General features: G+C 40.8%; 1 protein-coding gene across 1 annotated transcript in view; it reads right to left on the bottom strand.

Annotated features, from left to right (window-relative positions):
- LOC115847980 (zinc finger protein 773-like) overlaps positions 1 to 6920 on the bottom strand; it is a 30961-nt gene that overhangs the window by 6988 nt on the left and 17053 nt on the right. Inside the window, exon 7 of the mRNA XM_030848256.3 lies at positions 6075 to 6642. The gene's annotated coding sequence lies outside the window, so the exon portion shown is untranslated. The remainder of the gene's footprint in view (positions 1 to 6074; positions 6643 to 6920) is intronic.

The following is a 6920-nucleotide window of genomic DNA, read 5'->3' as shown; positions in this document are numbered from 1 at the left end:
TGGAGTAGCAATACTCATATCACACAAAATAGACTTTATGGTACAAGAGACAAGTACTGCAGAATGATCAAGGGATCAATCTATAATGAAAAAAACGCTAACAGCCATAAGAAGAGAAACTGACAGCAACACAATGATGGGGGGACTTTAACACCCCACTTACACCAATGGACAGATCATCCAGAGAATCAATATGGAAAAACAAGCCTTAAATGACACATTAGACAAGATGGCATTAATTGATATTTAAACCACATTGCATCCAAAAGCAACTGAATACACATTCTTTTCAAGTATACCTAGAACATTCTCCAGGATAGAACACATCCTGGGCCACAAAGAAAACCTTGGCAAATTTACATGAAATCATATCAAGCACCTTGTCCATATGAGATTAGAAATAAATTACACAACGAACTATTAAAAAAAAACCCCACACATGGAGGCTGAACATGTTACTAAAAAACAATGGATCACTGAATACATGAAAGAAAATCAAAAACTACCTAGAGGGTTTCCCTGGTGGCACAGTGGTTGAGAGTCCACCTGCCGATGCAGGGGACACAGTTTTGTGCCCCGGTATGGGAAGATCCCACATGACGCGGAGCAGCTGGGCCTGTGAGCCATGGCCCCTGAGCCTGCACGTCCAGAGCCTGTGCTGTGCAACGGGAGAGGCCACAACAGTGAGGCCTGCATACCACAAAAAAAAAAAAAAAAAAAAAAAAAACTACCTAGAGACAAAGGATGATGAAAACACACTGATCCAAAACTATGGGATGTAGCAAAAACAGTTCTAAGAGCGAAGTTTATAACAATACAATCTTTCCTCAGGAAACAAGAAAAATCTTCAATAAATAACCTAATCTTACTTACACCTAAAGCAAATAATAGCAAAGATCAATGAAACTAAAAGCTGTTTTTTTGAAAACATAAACCTTGCCAGAGTCATCAAGAACAACAGGTGAGGGCTCAAATCAATAAAAACGGACACCACAAAAATACAAAGGCTCCTAAGAGACTACTGCAAGCAACTATATACAATAAAATGGACAACCTAGAAGAAATAGGCAAATTCCTAGAAAGATACAACCTACCAAGACTGAGCCAGGAAGAAAAAGAAAATATGAACAAACCACTGACCAGTACTGAAATTAAAACTGATTTAGAAAAAAACTTCCAACAAACAGAAAGGCCAGGACCAGATGGCCTCATAGAAGAACTTATCAAACATTTAAAAAGAAAACACCTATAAAAAACTGCAGAAGAGGAGACACTCCCAAGCTCATTCTGTGAGGTCATCACCACCCTGATATCAAAACCAAACATACCACCCACACACAAGAAAATTACAGGCCAATATCACTGATGAACATACATGCAAAAACTCCTCAATAAAATACTAGCAAACTGACTACAACACATTAAAAGTATCATACACCATGATCAAGTAGGATTTACCCAGGGATGCAAGGATTCTTCAATATATGCAAATCAATCAATGTATACACCGTATTAACAAATTAAAGAATAAAACCCATATGATCATCTCAATAGATGCAGAAAAAGTTTTTGACAAAATTCAAAACTCATTTACGATAAAAACTCTCCAGAAAGTTGGCATGGGGGAACCTACCTCAACATAATAAAGGCCATATACAACAAACCCACAGCTAACATCATTCTCAACGGTGAAACACTGAAAGCATTTCCTCAAAGATCAGGTACAAGACAAGGATGTCCACTCCTGCCAATAGTTTCAGAAGTTCTAGCCACAGCAATCAGAGAACAAAAAGAAAAGAAATGCAAATTGGAAGTAGTAAAACTATCACTGTTTGCAGATGACATGATACTACTCAGAGAAAGTCCTAAAGATGCTATCAGAAAACTACTATGCTCATCAGTGAATTTGGTAAACCTGCAGAATACAAAATGAATGCACAAAAATCTCTTGCATTCCTATACACTAACAATGAAAGATCAGAAAGAGAAATTAAGGAAACAATCCCATTCACCACTGCAACAAAAAGAATAAACTACCTAGGAATAAACCTACCTAAGGGGCTTCCCTGGTGGCACAGTGGTTAAGAATCCACCTGCCAATGCAGGGGATGTGGGTTCGAGCCTTTGTCCGAGAAGATCCCACATGCCGCAGAACAGCTGAGCCCCCATACCATAACTACTGAAGCCTGCATGCCTAGAGCCTGTGCTCTGCAACAAGAAAAAAACGCCACTGCAACAAGAAGCCTACGCACCACCACGAGGAAGTAACCCCTGCTCGGCACGACTAGAGAAAGCCTGCGTGGAGCAACAAAGACCTAATACAGCCCAAGATAAATACATAAATAAATTTATTAAAATAATAATAAAAATAAACGTACCTAAGGAGGCCAAAGACCTGTACTCAGAAAACTGTAAGATGCTGATGAAAGCAATCAAACATGACATAAACAGAGAGATAGACCATGTTCTTGGATTGGAAGAATCTATATTGTGAAAATGACTATACTACCCAAAGCAGTCTACAGATTCAGTGTAGTCCCTAACAAATTACCAATGGCATTTTTCACAGAACTAGAACAAATAATTTTACCATTTGTATGGAAACAGAAAGACCTCGAATAGCCAAAGCAAGCCTGAGAAAGAAAAACGGAGCTGGAAGAATCAGGCTCCCTGACTCCAGACTATACTACAAAGTTAGAGTAACCAAAAGTTTGGCACTGGCACAAAAACAGAAATACAGATTGATGGAACAGGATAGATAGAAAGTCAAGAGATAAACCCACACACCTATGGTCACCTAATCTATGACCAAGGAGGCAAGAATGTAAAATGGAGAAAGGACAGTGTCTTCAATAAGTGGTGTTAGGAAAACTAGACAGCTACATGTAAAAGAATGAAATGAGAACACCCACTAACACCATACACAAAAATAAAGTCAAAATTGATTAAAGACCTAAGTGAAGGCCAGACACTATAAAACTCTTAGAGGAAAACATAGGCAGAACACTTTCAACATAAAGCGCAGCAAGATCTTTTTTGACCCACCTCCTAGAGTAATGAGAATAAAAACAAAAACAAATGGAACCTAATTAACCTTACGAGGTTGTGCACAGCAAAGGAAACCATAAAAAAGACGAAAAGACAACCCACAAAATGGGAGAAAATATTTGCAAACGAAGCAACTGACAAGGGATTAATTTCCAAAATAATCAAACAGTTCATGCAGATCAGTATCGGAAAAAACACAAACAATCCAATCAATAAATTGGCAGAAGACCTAAATAGACATTTCTCCAAAGACATTCAGATGGGCAAATGCACATGAAAAGATGCTCAACATCACTACTATTAGAGAAATGTAAATAAAAACTACAGTGGGAACCACCTCACACTGGTCAGAATGGCCATCATCAAAAAGTCTACAAATAATAAATGCTGGAGAGGATGTGGAAAAATGGGAACCCTCCTACACTGCTGGTGGGAATGTAAATTGGTACAGCTGCTATGGAGAACAGTATAGAGGTTCCTTAAAAAACTAAATATAGAAGTACCATATAATCCAGCAATCCAACTCCTGTGCATATATCCATAGAAAACCACAATCTGAAAAGATACAAGCAGCACAATGTTTACTGCAGCACTATTTACAACAGCCAAGACATGGAAGCAACTTAAGTGTCCACCAATGGAGGAGTGGATAAAGATGTGGTACATATACACACTGGATAAAAAAACCATAAAAAAGAACAAAATAATGCCATCGGTAGCAACATGGATGGACCTAGAGACTGTCATACTGAGTGAAGTAAGTCAAACAGAAAAAGGCATGATGATATTGCTAAAAAACAAAAAATAATAGAAATAAACTTATTTACAAAGCAGAAACAGAGCCACAGGTGTAGAAACAAACTTCTTGTTACCGAGGGAAAGCGGGGAGGGGGGGATAATTTGGGAGACTGGGATTGATATATACACACTACTATATATAAAACAGATAACTAATTAGGACTTACTTTATAGCACAGGGAATTCTACTCAGTACCCTGTAATGACCTATATGGGAGAAGACTCTAGAAAAGAATGAATATATGTATATTTATAAGCGATTTACTTTGCTGTACACTTGAAACTAACACAACATTATAAATCAACTATACTCCAATAAAAATTATTTAAAAAACCCCAAAACCCTCTAAGTGTGTGTATGCTGTAAAACTGAGTTTATGTAATGTATAATAAGTCTGTATCAAAATCTAACAATGGGGTAGTTGAAAAATATGTATAATTTCATTCAAAGAACTAAGTTAAAATTAGTAAGAACAAAATTAAAAACTGGAAATGTTCATTTAAATAAATAATTTTAACATATATGCTAGATAAATGCATATGTACACAAGAACAGATGGCAGGTATGGCTATAAATACAGAAAGTAGACCAAAAAAAAAAAAAAAAAGAAGAAAAAAGAAACATGTAAACAAAGAAGAGCCTTCAACAGGGGAACTTATAAAGACATTTTACTCATATACTCATATCTACAGAATACAGCACAAGAAAGGAAAATGAATGTGTTAGGGAACTGAAACCGCCCACCTTGGCCAGGCACAATGATAACCACTTGCCTGAATTGTCTCACAACAGGAAGTTCTGATAAAGAGGTGCTGCCTCTGAAAGCTAACTGGGAGAATTTGGGAGGGTCTGAAAGGAGGAGGGAAAAGATGATATGTCCTGCCTACCTCCCAGAATCCCCCTCACGCTGGAATCCACCTTGGCTGAGAGGTGAGTGCACCACCAGGAAGGACCCTGAGTCAGAACAACTGGCCATAGACAACCCGGAAACTAACCCTATTACCATAAAAGCTGAGATTGCGAGCATCATGGCAGAGCAATTCTCCTGGGTTCCCTACTGTGTTGCTCTTCGCCTAGGCACCCCTTTCCAATAAAGTCTCTTGCTTTGTCAGCATGTGTGTCTCCTTGGACAATTAATTTACGAGTGTTACACAAGTGCCCACTCTCAGACCCTGCAAGGGGTCCCCCTGAAACCATGCAACTCAGATTGGGACTTTACTTGATATCACACACCTGGTCTCAGGACTTAATGAACCTCAGGTTCTTGAAGTCTCCTCACAGAAAGAGTTCAGTGAGACAACGTGATAGGTAAGAATTGGATTTATTTAGCGAGGAACACACTCCACAGACAGAGTGTGGGCCATCTCAGAAGGCGAGAGGCCTCAAAATATGACGTGGTTACTTTTTATGTTCTACGTAATTTCACAGGCTGAGTGGGAGGATTATTCCAACTACTTCCCGGGAAGGGGCAGGTATTTCCAGGAATTGGGCCACCACCCACTTTTTGGCCTTTTAGAGTTAGCCTTAGAACTGGCAGGTCGCTGGTGGGTGTGTTATTTACATGCTCATGTATTACAATGGGAGTATAATGAGCCTCAAGATCCACTGGAAATCAAATCTTCCGCCATCTTGGACCTAATTGGTTCAAACCTGTTTGTTTTAGTCAAGTCCTATGGATATGTCATTCCTTTAAAGGCTGTGCCCTGCCCCTTCCCTCCTGTTTCACCTTTCTTCCACAAAGGGATAGCCACGAAAAACATGGGTAAAGTCACACCACATTGCGCAAAAGAAGAAAAACACATCATAAAACATATTACATTCATAAAAAACTTTTAAAACAAGCGAAACTAAACAAGACACGTCAAATAGTTTCCACATAGTTGGCAAAACTATCAAGAAAAGAAAGGAAATGCTTACTTCAAACAGCAGCCAATACATTAAGTTGCTGGGGATGGGGATAATTGTTTGGAAAAATCCCACAGGCTGCTTCTGAGGTCCTATTTATATAGCAATTTTGGCCTGAGCGGTGATATTAATCTCAGAGCTTCTTCAACCGCACATTGAAGTCCTCTGCAATTTTTTTTTCCCAGGCAGGTCATATTTCAAACTTCGGAAAGCCAAGTTTTGGGGGTACAAATGATAACTATAGGACACTAGTAAAAGAACACAGATAAAACACTGCTGAATGAGAAGAGTTGGGGGAGGGCCCGGATGACGCAGCATTTACCTGAATCAGACACATCTGCGCCGGCGCCAGCGGAGTTTGTGGGTGAAGGTGGGGCCCGGGCACTGCGGCACCAACCGCCCGACAGAGTCAGGCCGGATAGCGCCCACGCCGAGCCTCAGACGAAGCTCAGAGAAGCGGGCACGGCGCTTTCCTGGCTCCCTGACCTCTGGCCTTCACAGCGTTGCGAAGTTCCCCGCCTGTGAACACAGCCGAGTTTACAAAATAACGACCTCAGTCGACGCCGGAAATGCCGCCCAGACTCCGTCCTCTAGAACGGAAGTGACTCTTTCCTGAGCCTTCATTGGCCCAGGGGCGCCCACGAACTGGCGTAGTTTTTTTCCGGGTAATGCAGTTCACAGGCCTCTAGAACCTGTCAAGGGGTGGTGCTCCCCGCCTACAGGAAAAGCCCCGCCTCACTGCCCGGGATCCTGGGAAAGAGTGTCCTGGAGGCTCTGAGGACGGGGGCGGAGTTTCACGCTTCTTAAAGGAGACGAACCCAGATTTCCATGGAATGTAGTCTTCGCTGGTCCCAGAGAGACAGCCATAATATTTCAGATGTTTCCGAAACCTACAAAACCAAACGGGCACATGATACCAGGTTGTCACTATGACACAAAGTTCATGCATCCATAGCTGGGGTCTATTAAACATTGTCTTATTGCTCTTCCAAAGGATGTAGCCTAAGGCTTTAGACCTCACTGTGTTAGGTCAGAGTCAAGAGAACATAGACTCCAGACAGGGAGCTATAGTGAACAAGACAGAGGAGGAATTTGGGGTGGCCATAAGCAGGTGGACCATGTGTTGCTTCTCTGGTTCCCTCATTAAAGAGTAGAGCCAGTGATGTCC

The sequence above is a fragment of the Globicephala melas genome, chromosome 19 (assembly GCF_963455315.2).
Source record: "Globicephala melas chromosome 19, mGloMel1.2, whole genome shotgun sequence".
Classification (NCBI taxonomy): domain Eukaryota; kingdom Metazoa; phylum Chordata; class Mammalia; order Artiodactyla; family Delphinidae; genus Globicephala; species Globicephala melas.
This window is presented reverse-complemented; position numbering and strand designations above follow the sequence as displayed.